General features: G+C 36.0%; 1 long non-coding RNA gene across 4 annotated transcripts in view; it reads right to left on the minus strand.

The window, feature by feature from the left end:
* LOC144315674 (uncharacterized) overlaps positions 1-20,766 on the minus strand; it is a 309,221-nt gene extending 288,455 nt beyond the window's left edge. For 3 of the 4 annotated variants that reach the window (XR_013381423.1, XR_013381421.1, XR_013381422.1), the window contains exon 1: positions 20,126-20,766. This is a non-coding gene — a long non-coding RNA (uncharacterized LOC144315674). The remainder of the gene's footprint in view (positions 1-20,125) is intronic. The other variant, XR_013381420.1, reaches the window with a different exon arrangement.
* Between the last annotated feature and the right edge of the window lie 1,277 nt (positions 20,767-22,043).

A 22,043-nucleotide genomic window follows, 5' to 3' on the forward strand; every position in this document is an offset into this window, starting at 1 on the left:
GCATGCAGGATGAGCAAGGAAAATTCATTGAGAAGAAGATTATTAAGGTTGTGTAGGGTAGGAAGGGAGGGCTCCATGGAAGAAGCAAGAGTTTTAGACTCACATCAGTGATGGCAAGCCAGTAAACAAGAGCTGTGGGGAATAAATAAATAAATAAATTACAAGTAATGGAAAAGTCTGATGACTGTAGATTTTATGAAAAGTAAAATAGGTGATTATATTAGAGAGATACATTGGAATAAAACTGCAGAAGTCTTCAAAACCCAAATAATTGTTGACCTTTCTAAAATCAGTTAATATAGAAGATGGCTAAGACATGAAAGAAATATGATTCAAATGGTATGCTGGTTAAATAAAAAGGAAGTAATAGGAGGCAAGATGTATTAGAGACAAGGTAGGCAGAAAGAGGAGTCAAAAGTCCATCAGAGTTTATCAGACTATAAACTCCCTAAAGAATAGGATCTATGTCTACACAGCAGTTAATTTTCCCCAACATCTAGGTTTTAGGTGTCCAGTAAATATTTGCACAAAATTGATCTATTCACAAATATTTAAGGGCTAGAACTAGTATTCTGGCAATGAGGAAAACATAGATAGAAGAAATCTTACAAATCTAGTATTGAAAAGATTCCGTGAATGAATGTGTGGGGATCCCTGGGTGGCGCAGCGGTTTGGCGCCTGCCTTTGGCCCAGGGCGCGATCCTGGAGACCCAGGATCGAATCCCACGTCGGGCTCCCAGTGTATGGAGCCTGCTTCTCCCTCTGCCTATGTGTCTGCCCCTCTCTCTCTCTCTGTGACTTTCATTAAAAAAAAAAAAAAAAAAAAAAAAGAATGTGTGAAACAAAGAAAGGGACATTCCAATGACTTGAGTCTGGTGGAGAATTATGAAAAAAGTATGATTATATTAATTGAAATTATAAACCTTGAAGAGAGATAGGGGAAAAATATATTTATGGTATCCTAATTTTGAGATTGTTTTAGGACATCCAAGGTGGAAGCTTTATGGATGTGGTTGGAAAGGAATTCCTAGAAAGAGAGAGTTTTGGGATTACTTGTCATTGTAAATGTGGTTGAAATTATGAGGTTGCGTGGCATGTGACCAATTGAAAATTACTCTCCTATCACTTGCAAAAAGTTTTTTTTTCCTCCCTGACCTCAGTTGTAATGACAAAATAATACCTTCCTAATTTAAATTTTAGGATTAAGACTTTACAATTTCTCATAAGAATGGAAGATCCAGGATCCAAACATTATCAACAAAGTCATAGTAGATTACATAATAGGGAAAAGGAGATAAGAACAGAAATGTAAAAGTATCAGAAAACTTCCCTGCCATTAAAGCCAAATAGAAAATTTACAGAAATGGAGATGATTGGGAATATGTACGCCAGAGACAAAGAAGGGGGAACAAAGTCAGGCCTCAGGTATTTGGTTACTTAACATAGAGCTTTGTGAAACTATCATCAGTTGAGTGGTGGGGCAAAAGCCAGACATAAGGGTGCAACAGAGCCTACAGCAAGATGTGAAAGGCCTCATTAATCATTCCACTTGCCTTGGCATACATCCATTATCCACCTCTCTGAAATCTTTAAAAGTCATAATACATTTGCTTAGTAAAGACTAAGAAAGATACAGGATTTCACTTAAAATTCAGGACATCTACCCACCTGCCTTAGTAGTCATCAGAGACTGAGTTTGGGGTTCTTAAATTCCAAATAGTATGCTCTCCTTCATTTTGTATCATCATCTTCCAATGACTTTTACATATAATACTCAATAACCCCATAGTGATAAACAAAGTGCATCTGAGTGACACAAGATGGTAACTGCTTTGGAGGTCATTTTCCTAAATTCATAAAGATTTTGAATGATCCTTCAATAGGTCATGGCTAGTATCATGTAAGCAATTGTTAAATATTTTTGTAGAGGAAGAAGTTAATTTAAAGCACTTGTGATATTCAATGACACTCAGGACAACTGTGACAAAATTCTAACACAGATGTACTTATCTTATCAACCCATATTATCTTTTCTGAGGTCAGAATAAGCCCCAGGCAAAATTATGCTGCCCTAAAGGTTCATTTTTGATAGCCCCAGCTCCCAGTTTTCATTACCTCCCATCCTACCTTTGCTGCCCTTTTCCTTTTTTTTTTTTTTTCTTTTACCCTTCCTTTCTTCTTATAATTTTTTTTTCTTTTTTTGGCTTTAGGTGGCTATGTGCTTCCAGCTCACCGGTAAACCATTCCAGGGAATTTTTAGCTGATAAGCACTCTAAGTATTAGCTCATTGAGGATATTTGCATTTCAAAAGGGAACTCAGGAGGACTAAACACTTTGAGATCCAAAGTGGAAAGGTACAAAGATTTAATCTCAAGCATTGATGACATTGAGGGGGAAAAGGGATTTGGGAATAATGAATTTTGGCACCACTAAAATCATGATATAGGTGTCCCAAGTCTTCCTGAACAGTCTGTTAACAGACTAGAAATTATTAATAGGGGAACAATATTTCACTCTCACCTGACCTTGAAAACGATTGAGGCCATCTTTCAATAACAATTCCAAACAGCTTGGCTGAGTTTACATAAAAAGTAATTTTCACTTCTGGAGTTGTCTATTTAAAAAAAATTAATTTTTTTTCTATCTAATAAAAGAAAATCTATAACACTACCTCCTCAAAGATTTAGACTTCTCAGTACATTAGGCATTGGAATATATTCAACAAAGTCAATGGTATCTCTTGTTTTACTTTTCAAGGAGTTTCTGGCTTCTTAGATATCAAGGAAATTAATTTTCATCATGAATTTCCTGCTTCATCAGTAAGAGCCAATCATGTACAAAGCTGATTTGGCATCAACAGAAAGTTTTATAGCTTTAACATAAAATCTTCATGTTGTACTCATATCTTTTGGAAAAAAAAAAATTTCCTTAGATTTATTTTAGAGGCAGTGCAGCATAGTGGGATATTTGCTTAACAACACCATTACTAATTCGCTGTCATTTCTTGCAAGTCACTAAGCTTGTGCGGACCTCAGTTTCCACATTTATAAATATAAAATTATCCCCACCATAAAAATAAATGGGGAATTGGGATAAATGCTCTCCAAAATTTTCTTCTGCCCACTTACCTGTCACTTCCCTGAACTCTAGGATTTCTAACAATTCTTCATCTAAAAAAGAAAGAAAGCTTTTTTATTTGTTTTAAATTCAATTAATTAACAATGTATTATTGGTTTCAGAGGTAAAGGTCAGTGATTCATCAGTCTTATGTAACACCCAGTGCTCATTACATCACATGCCCTCCTTAATGCCCATCACCTAGTTACCACATCCCCAACACCCCTCCTCACTAGTGACCCTCAGTTTGTTTCCTCTGATTAACAGTCTCTTATGGTTTGTCTTCCTCTCTGATTTCATCTTCTATTTTTTCCTCTGTTCCCTTATGATTCTCTGATTTGTTTCTTAAATTCTACATATGAGTGAGATCATATGATAACTGTCTTTCTCTGACTTACTTCACTTGCTCTGGTTATCATGTGCCATTCTCTTATTTGCTTGTTCATCTTTTGTTCAGCTGTGCCTCAGAAGCAGTTTGTGTCATCTAACACAGTTCTAAACCTAGATCAGAAATAGTAAAATAATTTCTGGATCTCCCAGTTAAGGCTAGAGCTGTGAAGTAAGAGCACTGTTCTTAATTTAGTCCTCTTTCTAAAGTGTCTTTCTTCTGGCACAGACCTCCTTGTCTCTAAGAAAGCAGAGCAGAACCTAGATATATTGTGACTGGGTAAATTTGTTATGTCATGCCTGCCTTTTCAAATGACCTTTATCTCATTATTACCACCCCTCTCCCAAGCGCTTAGGGTCCTCAGGGTTTCTCCCTTCATGTTTCCCAGCCCTTACTCCCAATTTCAGGTGCTCACTCACAGACAGTGCTTCATCTAGGCCTGCCAGTGTACGAATGATCTCCTTAAGGGGACTGCCTGTGTGTTCCATTCTTGCAAGGACCCTCATTAATTATCCTAGGTAAATGGAAATATGTTTCTAATATAATATAAATAGTGAATTTCAGAATAACTCTTATTTACTCTCCCTCAAATACTAAAGTAGTAATCATGTTATCACTTCAACTCAAATGATTCAGTTGCCGAAAGACCTAACAGTGTGGCCTGTATATTTTTTGAGGCAAGTATTTATTTACACAGGTTTATTGTAGTAGTACATGTGGCATATAGCCCTCAAGTTCTCTTCTAGGTTTATTTCTTAAAACTCTATACAACATCCATACCCTTCAGTCAAACTAGACTAATCACTGCTTTCAAGAATAGCTATTATCCATTTAAAAGTCGGTTCTCTCATATACTCAAGTTTAAAATACAGTTAAATGTAATTTTGCTAAATCTTTACTTTTATAGAATTTTGTTTGTATCTATCTCATAGAATTGTGAGAATTCAATGAAGTAAGTGGATGTAAAGCACTTAGCATAGTGAAATGGTAACAATTATTAGATTGTTATTCTTCTCTTTTCATCCCTTTAGCACAGAGAGAAATATATTACCTATTATTCAAATTAATAATGAATTGAATTAACCTAGATTAACATTTGTTAACTGGTCAGCTCAATAATATAGAAAACAGCACTCAAAAGAAGGAAACAACAATAGTCCAAATAAACATTGACTAAGTCAAAACAAATGTAGGGATTTCAGTAGATCTCTGGCAGATGCTATGGAGAAAGCACTCAAAGAAGTGACTGTCTTTCCTATTTCTAGATCAACTTTTTTAATGGAATCTTTAATAACTAAAAAAAAAGTATTTTAGATATAGCTGCTTTATTTTTGCAACAGTTTTGTGCCTTTACATTTTTACAGAACTCAATCAACTTTTCAGCTTTTCTTTTAAAATCCTTTCCTTTTCCCATTAGTCTGTTAATAATTGTTGCTTTCCTGGCATCCCCATTTTGTCAGGTTATTATGCATTCCTCAGCATTGTGAAAAATGAAAAGTGGAAAAATCACATATTTTTCAGCTGACTTAACACTGCATAAAGTGCTGAAATTATTAATTGAACATCTTGATTATAAATTAGGTGGAAATAATGTTGAAGAAGCAGCCCCTAGTCATATAGGATTATTATTAGGGCTACACACTGAATGACTTGAATTTCATTCTGGTAGTAGTAAATATATTAATACCAGTGAATATGAGCTCATAGATTTTGGCTGAATATCAACCAAATCAAGCAAGCAATTGCCTCCACAATTTTGAGGTTTACATCCTAAAAACACGTGATTACTTTGCCCCTTTAACTGCTTAAGAACTATAGCAAGAGTTTAGAGCCAAGCTAACAGCTTTCTCCCTTCTGGAAACATTTAATCCAAAATCACAACATTTTTAAAACCTCAGTAAAATTCACTCCACTAATTTCAAAGAGGTGGTAATCCATAATGAAGCTTGGTGGATATTCACCTTTAAATAGTACCATGGAAAATGTGCCCATCTTGGGCAAGCTAATAATCATCCACATTTTAACAAGTGCTTAACTTGCTAAAGATAATAAAACAAGTTCAACCTCAGATTAAAATATACTAGCATATCAACATTTAATGTTTAATTACAAGTTTGTTTTATCTGTTATTTGAAGTAGTCCTGGAAAGATTTCTATCTAACAATATTTTGCATACTATTTGGGGTAGGCTTAGTCAAGGTAACAAATCACAAAATTTTAGTGTTAAACAATAAACTTTCAGTTCTTGTTCACATAACATTTCTTCATGGGTGTTCAGATTATCAAGGGAGCTCATTTTCACATAGTAGTAAGAATCCTGTAATAGTTTTATGTGTCAGTTTAGGCTATACTACCCAGTTATTCAATCAAACATTAACCCACGTGCTGTTGCGAGGGTACTCTGTAGATGTGATTAAAATCCACAATCAATTGACTTTAAATAAAGGAGGTTATATTCCATAATGTGGATGGACTTAATTTAATCAGTGGATAGGCCTTAAAGACAAACTAGGTTTACCCGATGGAAAAAGAAATTCTGCCTCAAAACTATAGCATCTGGGCAGCCCCAATGGCCCAGCAGTTTGGTGCCGCCTTCAGCCTGGGGTGTAATCCTGGAGACCCAGGATCAAGTCCCATGTCGGGCTCCCTGAATGGAGCCTGCTCTTCCCTCTGCCTGTGTCTCTGCCTCTCTCTCTGTGTCTGTCATGAATAAATAAATAAAATCTTAAAAAAAAATTTTTTTTTAACTATAGTATCTGATCCTGCCTAAATTTCCAACCTGCAGACCTACCCTACTAATTTCAGACTTGTCAGGCCCCACAATCACATGAGTCAATTCTTTGAAATAAATACCTTTAGATACTTTTCATTCTTATTTGTTCTGTTTCTCTGGAGAACTCTGGCTGATACTATTACTGACCCTCTAACTCCATCCACTTGGTGGCTTGCCACTGTCCTCTTTTAACTAGCAAAGGAGAAAGAACATAGAGTATGCAAAGAGGAACACACCTAAAAGCTTTTACAGATTTGTAAATGGCATATACCATTATCTGTTTATGGCCTAAATGCTGGAAAAGCTAGGAAATAGTTCCTAGACAGGGCCCCAAAATAGAGAGCAGATTTTAGTGGACAGCAAGTGTGCTCTACTAAAATTTTCAATAATATGATTTCTAACATATATTTTTAAAATTGCATTGTAAGTAGTTTTTATATAGCTTATTTTATCCTTCAATGGAGCATTGAAGGTGAGTCTCACATTTGGTTGGAGAAAAATGAAGGGAAGATCATTGTAGGTTGCAGGGATAGAGGAAGTTTGAAGAAAAGGAGAAGGGTAGAATGAAGAGGAAAGAGGAACCTGTATCATGTGAAGAAGGGATACACCTTTCTGGAAACTGATCTATCTGATCCTCTTTGCCCATCTCCCTCTATCAGTGAATCATTATCTTGGTGAGCCACCATTACAGATGGGAGTTGCATAGTCCTCAAGTATGTTTGAACAACTACAAAAAAAAAAAAAATGTATACACTGATCTAGATCTTAGAGTAAGTAATGGAATGGAGAGAAATGAGGCTAGAAAGGTAATACTCACTTCAAATGCATGCTCAAGAATTTGAATTTTCCTCTTTAAACAGTGAGGAGTTAATATAAAGTTTTTATGCAAGGATTGATGTGATCGATGTCAATATCAGACATTAGATTTATCAGGTTGTTTTATTTAAAATAGGTGGGATGAGGGAGAGACATGAATTGGGCAGACTAGTTAAAAAGAAGATTGTGGTAATGGTATAGGGCAGAGATAAATAATGCTTTGTAGCAGGTGGCAATGAGAATTGAAAGAAAAAATAGTAGAAGTAATACATGGCAGTAGAATGGACAGAATTTAATGTCTCATTATATATAGGAATAAGGGAAAAGTATTCAAAAATATTACCTAGGTTTCAAACTGTGGTGCTAGGAGGCTGGTGTAGCCTAACTAAAATTAGACATATTTCACCTATTTTCTTATATCAATTAACTTTTCCTGAAGAGATGATCAAGGTACTAGATCCTACTTGTGGCACACAGAGTGTCATGGGAGCTGAGAGGAGGGGGTGACCCTTACAAGAATGCCCAGTTTCCTTTGACATCTTCAGACCTCTTGTAATACTATCCCCTACTTCATCACTGCAGAAAGACATTTAATGTTCATTAAGGAGATATAAATAGGTTGCTCCCTTATCAACCTGGCAACTGGGTCAATTTCACACTGAGTCATTAAATGTCTTAAGAACTGGTAATCTATCATGTTTTAATGACAACTTTAAAATGGTATTTCAAAACCAAAAGATTTATATCCCATTAAGAGATGATTGTAATATACTAATGCAAGACTTCACTCACCCATTGAGAGCTGTATTTTATGAAGGAAGTGGGGGTGGCTAGGTAACTACCTTGCAATATTAAAAATAGCTGACCATTTTGCATATTTAGTTTAGAGCCAGCATTTTACTTAATTTGTATTTTGGCAGACACATAGGTAGCCAATTTGATACCTTTACAAATATCTGAATGGGCTATTTTAGCCCATAAATGTGAGCCCCAGGAGCTCGGCAAATAAGCACAGCCAAAAACAAACCAACGAACAAAACACCAAGCAATATGCCAGTTGTTAAAAAGGTAAATTAAACCCATATATCTATCAATGATGACAAAATAGTTACATATGCAATTGATGGGAAAATATGTATCATTCAATAGGTTCCCATCTTTTCTCCCAAGGGATTATATTGGCTGAAGAGAGACATTTTCATTGCTAGCTATCCCTATTCCTCTTGTCTTTGTTCAATCTTGGTAATAAAAAGGGGGATCATTTTAAGAAAAGGCTGTCTCTATATATATTCTGGTAGTAAGAGTTTTCTAGAATTCCATAATATTTGCATAAATTATTTTTATAATAAATCTCTCTCTGTTTTAACTGTTCTTGCCACTATTACAATTACTCTGTAGCTTTTATTTTACTTTCTTCTATCAAATCTTTATAATTGCACACTAGTATAATTTATCACATTGATGAGATTTATTCTGAGATTTCAAGAAAATTAGGATTCTTCTTTTTTCTTTCCATTTGTCTTAATTCACCAAGTGAATTAACAGCTGTTTTGTTTTTGTTTTTGTTTTCTTATGCTATCCAAATCACTGGGTTATTCTCCCATGTACTAATCTTTGCAGTCTCTGGTGTTTCTTGCTATAGGTGCCCTACCTCTTAAAGGCAGAACAAGGCTTTGAGGCTTTTCTTCCTGTGTCCTCCATGTCCTCCACCCAATAAGCCTAGATTAATGATTGCAGAGTTTTGGTGCCTTTAATATCATGTTTTCCTAGAGTCCAACTATTGGATCAAATGGTCAGGCAGTCTGTGATATTCCAGAAGATGGTGCCATGTTTACCACAGTACCTGTAGTGCTGCCTCATAGGAGCTATTGTCACTCCAGTGTACTGCAGTTCAGGTTTCTCTCTTCCACTCTTTTCACTCCATGTCTTTCCCTCACAAACAAGGGTATTGGCTAAGATTTAGAGGTTCTCTGGACTCTTCCCTTAAAGATCTGATTAAATATGTAAATATATCTTTAATGTCTTGCTTGTTCATCTATAAATATAAGAAGAAAGTCTGAATACAATTTGAACTACTTATGTAAATTTCTGGACACACAAATAAAAATAAATTTATTTTCTACTTGTTTTTTCTTCTCAAGAACTTTCCCTCTTTCCTAGATTCTGAGGAAATGAATAAAATGATCATACTTCATCTGAAAAACATTTGGCTTATATTTAAATTATTTACATTTCTGCAAAAGGGAAGCTCCAGCAATTTAGCAATCTTTAACTGCTATTTTCTTCTGGCTTATATATGAAAATCATAGTAGAAAGTAACAGATTGGTTTCATTAGATGTCCTAGATTGTGGGGACATAGTTGCAACTCAATATTTGTAAGTTATAAATGGAGGGGGGGGAAATTTACATTTCAGAAACTAACAATAAGACCTTGGACATCTAATCTAATATAAACTTTAACTTCCTCACCTTTAAAATAATCTATTAAAATGTATTCTAATTGCAGTATTCAGTAAGTCTATGAGTTATTTGACAGATTAATGATGCCACCTAAAAATTTAATGTCATTTTCATTAAAATATGTTTCTATGTTATATTGTCTCAAACTATGTATGAAGAGAATTATTATCCCTTTTTTTATACAAAGGCAGTGGGCCAGGGAAGTGAAATAAATGGTTCAGGCACATAACTATCTAGTATTTGCAGGAGATGTAATTCCTTTTTCTCCTTCTGCTTTTTGTTTGATTTACTTTTATATATCAGTCTGTAAATTTACTTAAAAAAGTAAACAGCAGAAAAAAATTTAATAGCTGTGATTTGTATGTAATTCATAATACTGATTTAGTAATCAACTATTTTATGCATCACAGCTAACTAGGACCTCTAGTGTTTAGACTCTAGTAGAGATGTAAATGATTTTTAAAAAAAAAGGTGATAGGGCCAAAAAAAAAAAAAACACCCAACTTCTCATCACCATTTTCTATTTGCAAATGTGTGATCAGAAAGAAAGGATTCTTAAATTGCTGAATAAGAAAACATAAAGAAAACATAAATTTTAATTATGCATACAAGATTAAGCAAAAACCCTTTATCACTAAGGAACAATGCTTCAGGTAAGTTTTAGAATAATAGCTAATGTGCTCAGCTAAATTTGGCAGTGGAGAAACTGATAAAAGTCACAGAACACAGTTACTCTTTCTTATAATACCTCATATATCTTTACCTCCAGATTAGAAACTAATGACATACATATATATATATATATATATATATATATATATATATATATAGCCCTTATATAATATATATATATTTTATATATAAAAAGCCCTTTTAAAAATCAATAAAAACAAAAGATAGATAACATAATAGAAAAATGGGCAAAAGCCTTGAACAATTAATAAAAGAGAGGTTTGCTTTACTAGACATCAGAGAAAAGAAAAACAAAAACTATTATGTCATGCCACTAAAAACTTTCCAAAATGCCTAGGATGTAAGATAGGCCTACTGAATATAGGTAAGTACGTGAATCAACTTGCATTCTCATATGCTGCTGGTGAAAATGTAAACTGATATAATTTTGGAAAACTCTTTGGCAATATCAAGTAAACCAAAACTTACACATATCTTATAGCCCTAAATTTCACTCCTAGGTATATATTCAAAAGAAATTTATGTGTATATTCACAAAATAACATATAAAAAGTGTTTACAATGACACTATGTGTAATAGCCCCAAACTAAAAATAACTCAATTCTCAATTATCCATTAAGAGCAGGATGAATAAATTGTGCTATAATTATACAACAAAACACTATATAAAACAGCACTACTACATAATCACAAGTAATATGATATCACAAACAAAAAGAAGCCAGACACAAAAAGTAGATTGTATGATCCTACTTATGTAAATTTCAAAAACAAGCAAAACAAATGTATGGTATAAGAAGTCAGAATAGTTGCTATCCTTGAAAAGAAAATGGTGAATAGGAAGGAGCCTGGGTGGCTTAGTTGGTTAAGCGTCTGCTTTTGGCTCAGATCATGATCCCAGAGTCTGGGGATTGAGCCCCACATTGGGCTCCTGCTCAGGGGAAGTCTGCTTCTCCCTCTACCCTTCATCCTGCTTGTGCTCTCTCTCTCTCTCTCTCTCTCAAATAAATAAAATCTTTAAAAAAGAAAAAAAGGGAAGGAATCTGAGGAGGCACCTGGGTGAAAGTGTCATTATGTTTTTTATGTAAGTTCTGATTACACGACACTTCAAATTGAAAACATTAATCAAGCTCTCATATAATTTGTATCTTTTTCTATACATGCTATATTTCAACAAAAAGTATATATTAATTTATATGAATGTGGGGATCCCTGGGTGGTTCAGCAGCATAGCACCTGCCTTTGGCTCAGGGTGTGATCCTTGAGTCCTGGGATGGAGTCCCACATCGGGCTCCCTGCTTTTCCCTCTGCCTGTGTTTCTGCCTCTCTCTGTCTCTGTCTCTGTCTCTGTCTCTGTCTCTGTCTCTCTCTCTCCGTGTGTGTGTGTGTGTGTGTCTTTCATGAATAAATAAATAAAATCTTTAAAAAATAATAATAATTTATATGAATGTATGTGTGTGTATATGTGTTGGTATTTTTTCCGGGTATTCAAAAGTACACATTATTGGGTACTTCCATCTTTAACATCAACACAGAGACATTTTTTTCTTTGGGATGTAACTGAAGCGTAAGCTGGAACTATGATGCGAACCCAGAATTATGAGTACCCTTACAGTTTCATATTTATTTTTTGAGAGCTAGGGTTTGAAATATCCATTAATTTCTTCCAGATACATAATCCATCGCCTCCCTTATCAGTTTTGCTTTTCTATTCTCCATCATTTACATGTTTTTGGTTGTTGCATAAGAGGACAACTTTAACAATGTAATTTGTTGTGTAAAATACACAGTTGAGGTTTGTCATAAGAACTTTTAATGTTAAAAAAAGAACTTTTAATGTTAATTGATACAATTTAAATAATCTAGTCATGAAAAAGTTAATAATGGGGAAGAAAATACAGTTAAAAATAAAGATAACCAGGTATTAGAGACTTCCTGGTGTAAGTATGTTACACTACCTAAACAAGTACAACTTTCAAAAAGACCAAACCCAAATCTAATTAAATCTCTTGATTAAATCTTGGTTAATTTTTAGAAAATGATGAAGATACAGAAAATCTGAAACATGCTATGGGAAATATAATCATTAAAATTCAGACTGTGGGACAACCTATAGCTCAAAGATTCAGTTTCTTAAATAATTTTCAATGGAAAAAGAAATAGGGCCAGTCTACATATTGGGAGAGAACTAAAGACATATCAACTATCACAGTGAATAGACTTGTCTTGAATCTACATTAAATAAAATTTTAAATATTTATTAACATAACTGAAATATACAATAGGAAGGACTTACTAATTTTTTTAGGTAGCATAGATGTCTGGTATTTTATATATATATATATATATATATATATATATATATTTTAAGATTCCTTATACTGTAGATATTCATACTAGAATATTTACAAATAAAAAATATATAATATCTGGGATTTGCTTTAAAAGAATATGGGATGACAGAAAGGAGGAAACACAGAATAAATAAAACAGTATTGGATAAGAGTTGATGAAAACTGGGGCAGCAGTTTAGCACCACCTTTGGCCCAGGGTGTGATCCTGGAGACCGGGGATCGAGTCCCACATGGGGCTCCCTGTGTGAGGCCTGCTTCTCCCTCTGCCTGTGTCTCTGCCTTTCTCTCTCTGTGTGTCTCTCAAGAATAAATAAATAAAATTTAAAAAAAAAAAAAGTTGATGAAAACTGAACACCGATGAAGTGCTCATGGTTACTAATTATACTATTCTTTGTTCTTTTTATTATGTTTGAAACTTTCTATGATAAATTTAAGGAATAACAAATAAGTTAAAGCAGAGAGGTATATCCTTGAGTGCATTTGAACTTATATGACATTTTCTAGAAAGATAATTATAGCAGCAAAATATGAAGACAGATATTAGACTATGGAACAAATATAAAGATGTGAATCTTTGATTCAGAAACATCACATTTTACAAGTGATTATTCATAAAAGCTAAAAAGTGAGACAAGAGCAGATGAACACACACTTGGTTGCAAAAGCCAAGAACAAAACAACACATTCCTCCTTTTATGCCTTTGTGAATTAGTCACAGTATCAAGTTGTTGGAGAGGCACTTTAATTTGATACCTTTTGTGCTTTGGGGATACTTTTACTGGGTTAAAATTGCTGCTGTTAGAAAAATCAGTGTCAACCATGGAGTTATGTTGACCCTATGGGCAAAGGTGAGATGAGAGGGTCAGGCTGAGAAATGAAGACAAGAGGGGAAACGTGCAAGGAGTGGAGCAAAATGTCAGAGAAAACTTTCTTTTTTAAAATGAGCTGGATTTTTTTTTTCCTTGTGCCCAGGAAGTCATGTTATGCTTTGTCTCAGGAGAGGAGTAGAGAAGCGCCTCTTGCTGCCCTCTGCTAGTATCCTGATCATCAGTGTCAACAGAGTAGCCCTGCTATGCCTTTAGTAGCAGCAGAGAAATTGAGAGCAGTTCCAGATCTGCCCAATTACAGTTTATGGAGCCTGGCCCTGAGAAAGCAAAAGATCAGCACTTTCTCCTTTCATAGTCTGTAAAGGTTCACTCTCTCTCTCAGACACCCTGCCCCTTCCAAATCAAAAGATTCTCAATAAATCAAAATCAAAAGATTCTGGTTCTGGTTCAAGATCTGTACTTTTCCTCCCAGAATTTGAGTCTTTCATTTGCAAATGAGAGACTTGAAATATATTATCTTGGAAGTTTTGTTTAATTCTATCAGTCTTTAAGTTTACATTCACGGATCACCCCTGGTAAGTGTGGACAAGTTTCTTCACGGCTCTTCTGTTTAAGACTGATTACAGAGGGAAGTAGAAGAATAAACCCTAGGATGATTCTCTTATTTAAGCTGTACAAAATTTATTTTGGTTCTGTTCTGTTTTTGTTTGTTCACTTGTTTGCTTTATTCTTTTTTATATATAACTATAGATGTTCTTTGGGGAGAGTAGGTGATTTTTTAAAATAGGATAATAGACTATGCAACCCATCTTAACTTGTGACTAGAGAAATAACCCTCCCTATTTATTCCAATGCTGGGTATTCCCAGATGTCTCATCCCTTGCAAATTCATCCTATGCATAGAATTACATATCTTACATGCATGTCTAATCACAACAATCTCTTGCTCAAGCACACCTCTGGTTCCCCACTTCCTAAAGAAAAAAAAAAAAAACAACTCATCTGTGTTTTTTTTTAAACTTTCTTTTTATAGAAATTTTCACAACTCATGCAGCAATTGGTATACTTCACTAATTTGAAATACAGAAATCATAATATTGTAATTATTTATTTCACATGGTTTTCTTTGTAGGAAGTGCCCTGTTGTTCTCTTGAGACCTCTTTATTTCTGAATTACCCAAGTACCCTAATGGTTACTCAGTCCAAAGGAGTAATTACAAAGGCCAGGCTTAAAAAAAACAAAAACAAAAACAAAAACAAAGGCCAGGCTTAAAAGGATACAACTAAGATGTCCAAGTAGTACTCTTATAGCAAGATTTTGGTTGTGCCAGCTTGTATCATTTTTAAACACAGGTCATATACAGAGGGCTCTGGTTAAACTCCTACAGTTCAGGATTCTTTTAGCCCATAAATGAGCTACAAGATTACATTCATGTTGCCCAAAGCCCAGGTTTTATGACAAAAGAACTAGGCACAGAGTCCTCAAGCTTCATGTATATGTTTTTTCAGAATTAGTTCAGGCTCATGAATTCTGAGTCCAGGTTAACAGCCTAGATTCTGTTCCCTCACTGTGAGTTCCCCTTTAAGATCTTTCCCTGCCAGTGAACATTAGGCAAGTTCACCCAGTAAACTCTGACAAGTTTCTTGAATTTTAATTCTCATAGAGAGGAAAGTGGTATTTAGCTCCATCCCTTCCTCACCACTGTCCTCAGTTCCTTAGGAAAAAAAAAAAAATTGTTCCATCCCTTGCCCTGAGCTCTGTACACCAAGATCACGATTCTTTTTATACACACACACACACACATACACACACCACCACCAAGATCAGGATTCTTTTTATACACACACACACACAGACACACAGTTAAGATCCATTTGTACCCTTTATGTAAGGGAGTGCCTGCTGGCTTTGGATTTATACATTAATGGGAGGTCATTCAAGTGTGTCTTTTTATTGCAAGTGTGTCTTTTTAGTTTTCCTTTTAGTAAAGGACATCTACTCTAAGGTCAGTGTGGGACCCAGGAAATTTAACAAAAACCCCTACCCCTGGACAACCAGAGCAGGACTGACTATTTTGTGCTGACCTGCTTATTGCTTAGGGTACTGCCCCACCCTAGTCAAAGACCAGGGCACACCCTAATCGGAAATCTGCTCAGTGATAGGCCAGATCAAATGGATACTTTAGGGTAAAATGTAACTCAATCGGCCACCTGCAAGTGTCCAGACCAGCATGACCGTGCAACTTTCTGCATATCCCATTGGCCACTGGCCCCTATAAAGCTGCTAAGCCTCTTAGTCTCCGGTCCAAGTCCCTGCTCCCCTGCATAGGGTATACTTGGACCCAGGCTCGAGCTTGTAAATAAACCCTCCTGTGTTTGCATTGGTGTCGGCTCCTTGGTGGTTTCTCGGATTCACGATCTTGGGCACAACAGTCAGTAGATACAAAGATTATTTGTATAATGTTTTAAAAATATTTTTTATCCAGCAGTTATTATAAATAGCTATTTCTGCAATTATTATTTACTAAATGTCTTTCAAGTAGATTAATAGTGGTGTACATACAAGAACAGTATTATTCTTTATTAAAAGAATTTATTAATTTATTTGAGAGAGGAAGAGAGAGAAAAAGCACAAGCACAAGATGGGGCAGAGGGAGAGGGAGCAGCAGACACCTTGCTGATCAGGGAGCCTGACTCAGGGCTTGATCCCATGATCAAGGATCATGACCTGAGCTAAAGGCAGACGCTTAACCAACTGAGCTACCCAGGAGCTCCAAGAATAGTATTATTCTTATTCTTACTTACCAGCACAATGCCCGGGCATTAGATACATGCTCAAAATGTGTTTATTGAATAAATTAAGGAAGAGCATATAGATCCGAAAGTGTTCTATGACATATAAACTATGTATCAAAAGATGAAGAAGAGTTAGCAAGTAGAAGGAATAGTATACACAAAATACTAGAAATCTCTAGAGTGTAGAGTTGGATGGAAATGGGAACAACAATGGTTTGTTATGCCTTTGTTCTTGGAGTCTCACACGATTGTCTGGTTTCCCTTTCAGGGCCCTCTCCCCCAGGAATGCACCCACCAAGGTCCTAGACTCTTCTTGGCCCTCCTCAGCTCCCTGCCTGTTTCCCGTAAGGCTGTACATAGTCCTTTTACTTCCTTGTAGCTTGTGAAACTAGTTTATAATAAACTCTTAAAAATATTGTAAAAAAAAAAAAAAAAAGAAGAAGATCATGAAGATACTTACAAACTTTATGATGGAGTTGGACTTTATCCTAAGGTCAATGGGAAAATTTTACAGAATAAAAAGAAGAGAAGTGCATTTTGGAATATTATTCTGGCTTCAATATGGAGGATACATGGAAATAACCAAAACTTGAGTCCACTTTATTAATTTAGGTAAGCAGTCTTGGAACCCTGAAGTAAAGCAGTAACAGAAGAGTAGTGGAAAACTATATATTTAAGGGTAGAACTGACAAGAGTTTATAACTGATTATATGTGGGGATGAGGAGAACAAACAAGGTGAAGTCAATGTTGCGATTTTTGCTTAGACACAACTCAAAGGATCCTGGTAGCATTTATAGTGACAAAAGAAGAAACATACGAGAAATTTGGAGTGATAAGGGAAATATTGAAGTCCATTTCAGACTTTAGTTTGAGACATACAAGCAGTTGTATCTATGCGTATGAAGCTCAGGAAAGAGATCTAGTGAAGATGTATATTTGGTGAAATTCAATACATGGCACAGGAATGGCTAAATTTTTATCTACTCTGAAATATTACAGGATTTTTCTAGAGTTCTGAGTTGAAAACAGAATTTGAGGCAAAATTCCTTAATAGTGAAAAATATGTGTCTATTGATTAGTGAGGTTTCACATGTATATATAGAGAAGAATGGAGGCATATTGGTAGCTTTCATTTAACCGGATCTGGGTGGTAACTGATACCATGGGATATACATATATAAAATAAAAGTGAAAAGGAATTAGGGTGAAATTCTAAAGTACTCTATTATTTTGGAAACATAGAGAAGAATTCTGGTTCTGATGATTTAGGCAATGGACTAGAAAGAGTCTTTTGTTACCAATTTATCATTACTGCAAACAGAGTAAGATTAGAGTAGAAAAACAAAATGTTAAGAAAATGTTTTGCTATTTTTATCTTCAACTGCCCTCCTTTTGTGACAATCACATCCCAACATTCTAACGCTTGGAGGAATTAAAGAATCACTAAATAAGGTTGCATCAATTCTGCATAACATTCTATACTGACTGCCATCAATATGCTGCCACCTTGGTCCTGTAAGGAGGTGTCTATGAACATGCCACAATGCCTAGGTCTCTGTCATTCTACTTGCCTAAAAGCTGCCTTTGTACCCTCCTCGATATCCTGGTTCTCCTTCCTTTTGTTGAGCTTTTATTTTCATCATGGGTACTGCTTTTTTTTTTTTAAGATTTTATTTATTTATTCATGATAAACAGAGAGAGAGAGAGAGAGAGAGGCAGAGACACAGGCAGAGGGAGAAGCAGGCTCCATGCCAGGAGGCTGATACGGGACTCGATCCCGGGACTCCAGGATTGTGCTCTGGGCCAAAGGCAGGCGCTAAACTGCTGAGCCACCCAGGGATCCCCATGGGTACTGTTTTGTCAGCATGGTGAGTAAGCCATATTATTAGCTACCACATTTTCCTATTATGGGACACTAGCTTTCCTACTTTCTTAGACTTTTCTATTAATAAATTAATTCAGTGAGGGGTGCCGGGGTGGCTCAGATGGTTAAGTGTCTGCCTTCAGCTCAAGTTACAATCTCTGGGTTCTGGGATGGGGCTCCACATCTGGCTCCAGTTCAACAAGGAGTCTGCTTCTCCTTCACCCTCTGCCTCCTCCCCTGGCTCGTGCTCTCTCTCTCTGTCTCTCTGTTTCTCTGTCTCTATCAAATGAATAAATAAAATCTTTTTAAAAATTAACTAATTCAGTGTATATTTATTATCTCCTGCATTCCAGGCCCTCTATCTCTTTGTTTATTATTTGGGTACACCAGTCCTGTGCAGTAAGTGAAAGAGAGAGACAAATAATCCAACAATTACAACATTCCTGTAAATGTTGTCACAGAGGTGATAAAAGAGAATAGATAAATGAGAATGTTACTTGTTTTCCAGAATCAGTGAATGATTTCCAGAATAGAAGTCAGTGGACTGAGGAAGAGAAATAAATAGGGATATTTCTAGCTTATTTTCTGATTCCACTGATAGACCAATTAGATTCATAGAATAAATTTTGACTACATTTAACTGAAAACTCGACAGTATATTAAACAAAAACTTGTTTATGTATCTTCTCCAAATAAAAGGAGTTTGGAAGGGTCAATCTAGGACTGGTATGGTGGCTTCATAGTTACCAATGACCATTCTCAGTCCTTGGCATCTGTCCTTGAGTTTACTTCACACTTCAATATGGCTGCTGAAGATCCTATTGTCATCCTACTGTGATTCAGGCAACAAAAAAATGAAAAGAATAAAAGGGAAAGATAGATGCACCTCCTGGAAGAGACACTGTGGAATATAGGAGAGGGGTCAGTTGATGGGGAGAGAAAAAAAGATTGTCCGGGAGGGAAGGAGCAAGATAGTCTCCATAATAGTAATGCTGTGATTTCAGAAAGAACAGTATATACAAAGCAATATAACTCCTTACAGTAAAGTAACAACAAAACCAACAAGTATATACAACATATCATAAAAACTGAAGTATGAGTTCTTTGATTAGAAGGAAAATAATTATATCACTGACGCTATTTAATAGCTGTATTTTTCCATATTTATTTCCCCCTATTGGAAGGGGTCCATGAAATCCTCATTCACTTAGATTTGGAGTGTATTTTGTTTCTGAACTGAAGAAACTGTTTGAAAACTTGGAGAGTGTATTTATGGATTGCTTTGCCAACCTGTAGTGGCAATAACTTTTGAGACACTCAGCGGGGTTGACTTTGTCAAGTGTAACAAAGAATATTTCAAATATTGGGGGCTTGGCAAAAACCTTCAGTGTGATTTGCCAGGTGCTGTTCCATCAATTTTTAACACCCATTTTTTTAAAAGACATTTAATCTATACTTATTTCTTACTGCTTTATTTCTTAACTCATCAAAATGTTATATTTCAAGAGCTCTTTGATGTGTATGATACCTTTGGGCTCTCTCCCCCCAACCTTCTGCTAAACAGGAAGTTATGTTAGCCAAGGGGAGAAAGGCAGGAAGAAAACCTTTGAATTTTGGAAAGGGTGTTGGTTCTGGTTGCAAAAGCCTTAAGGTTTGAATCAGTGCTGAGCATGATTGAAATTGTCATCTTGAAAAGGAGGAATTGATCATGAATGGATTTTTTTTTTTTTTAAATATACAATCACATATGCAGTGAGAAGATATCAAAGATTATCTAATCCCATCTTCTACTGAAGGACTGAATTCCTCCCAACATGTTATGGTCATGGCTCGGTTTGAATACCTCTAATAACAAGAAACTCAATGCCTGCGAAGGTCAACGTATCTTTTTTTCCCCGAAAAATCAAGTGGTTATAGCTTTCATATCTTTTTCACTGTTGAATTTTTTTCATCCTTCTTCCTGATGTGCGTTCCCAACATCTCTCTCCCATAGGTCCCCCTCTCTTACCTCATGAAATAGGGTCCCCCTCTCACCTCATGTTTCCAGCATTCTTCTCTCTGATGATGTGATCCGAGCATGCTCCTCTCAGACAGGTGTCTCCAGCATCTCTCTCTGACGACCTGTTCCCAGAATCCCTCTGACTAGCGTGACTGGCATCCTTTCCTCTGAGGACGTTCTCGCAAATCCTCTCTCTGAGGGAAGCTCCTGGCATCCCCCTCAGACGGAGAGTTCGGAGTTCGGGAAGCCGCCTCCTCCAGCCTCTTCCCCACCCCCCACCCACCCCCCTCGTAATGTGTATTTTTGGCATCCCTCCCTGAAGGAGCCTTCAGTCGTCCCCCTCTCTGACAGAAGTTCCCGGCATCCCTCTCTGAAGAAGCATTCAGTCGTCCCCCTCTCTGACGGAAGTTCCCAGCATCCCTCTCTGACGGAAGTTCCCGGCATCCCCCTCTCTTAAGTCGTTTTCCCAGCATTCCGCTCTGGCGGTGTGTTTTCAGTGTGCTCCTTTGAGCGTGTTCCCAGCATCCCTTTTTCGCTCTCTCGCTTTCTTGCTTTCTCTCTCTCTCTCTACAGTAATCTCTGTCCTTTGGTTTTCATATGCCTCGCTGAGCCGCACAGAATCCACGCATTTCTTCTGCTACGTTGATGGTCTTTCAAATGTTTGAAGGCAGCTATGGTGTCTCCCTGGTTTTCATGTTCTTGAAACATAAAATGCCAAAGTCATTGAAATACGAATGTGGCAACGTTTTAGTCTCATCCAATAACTAGAAGAATCTTGTCCAAGCACCAGTGTTTGTCAATATTACTCTTGAATTTTATGCTCCGTTATTAAATAATATACATGTGCCACCCACTAAAAGAGTTGAAAGAATGCATGCTTTGTCCTGGAAATCATATTTCTATTTATGCAGCCTAAATTCTCTTAAAATGTTCTCTCTCTCTCTCTCTCTCTCTCACACACACACACACACACACTCTACATATACCAGGAAAGGAACTAGAACTATATGCACAACATATGACATTAAGGACTGCTTTCAGGATTTTAGACCTAAAGTGGATGTTCAATAATTAGAAATGAATGGTGAATGAAAACACAGCACACACACACACACACACACATACACACACACACACATTTTTTTTTTCTAAGTCTGTGGACTCAGATTCACAGCAGTTTACCATATACTACAATTATAGCAGGTTCACTACTTAGTATATGAAACAAATCAGCTTAGGTGTTTCAGAAATTTATAATGGAAGGGCAGTGGAGTTTACAGAAACCTATGGTACTTAACAGGGTTTATTTATCAGATTTTACAAATGCTACCAGGAATTCTCAAACACAATCCTATTTTCTTGATCTAAATGTATGCTAACGAAATTCTGAAGTTACCATGTTTAAAAAAGAAGTGTGTCCTTAGTTTTGATTCACAAATATCCACTGCTGAGATAATTTTTAGCATCCTAAATTGTACACAGAGAGCCTTACTGAATTTCCTCTGCTGAAATTATTCCCTTTCTCTTAGATATTACCACAGCACTGTATGCATTCTAGTTACCATTAAGTCAAAAGTGGTGCAAGTGGCAGGATCCCTATCTTACAATGAAAATGACTGTAAATAGAAACGAAAACTTTGAATCCAAATACCAGTATTAATAACTAAGTAACTGTATACAAGTTACTCTGTCGTACTAGCTCAGTTTGGTTTTTTTGTTTTGTTTTGTTTTGTTTTGTTTTGTTTTGTTTGTAAAATGAGAAGAGTATCTACTTCTCAGGAGTGTATGCACATATGTGTGCCTGTGTATGTATGAGGGAAGGAATTAATAAAGAAAACACATGTCAACACTTACCTCTCAAATATTTGGTGAGAATTATGTTGTCTACTATAATGTCTGGCCCATACTTGGTTTTTAATATTTATATTCTAGCTCTTCATGCCCAGCGATTAG

This window comes from Canis aureus, chromosome 6 (genome assembly GCF_053574225.1).
Source record: "Canis aureus isolate CA01 chromosome 6, VMU_Caureus_v.1.0, whole genome shotgun sequence".
NCBI classification, from domain to species: Eukaryota; Metazoa; Chordata; class Mammalia; order Carnivora; family Canidae; genus Canis; species Canis aureus.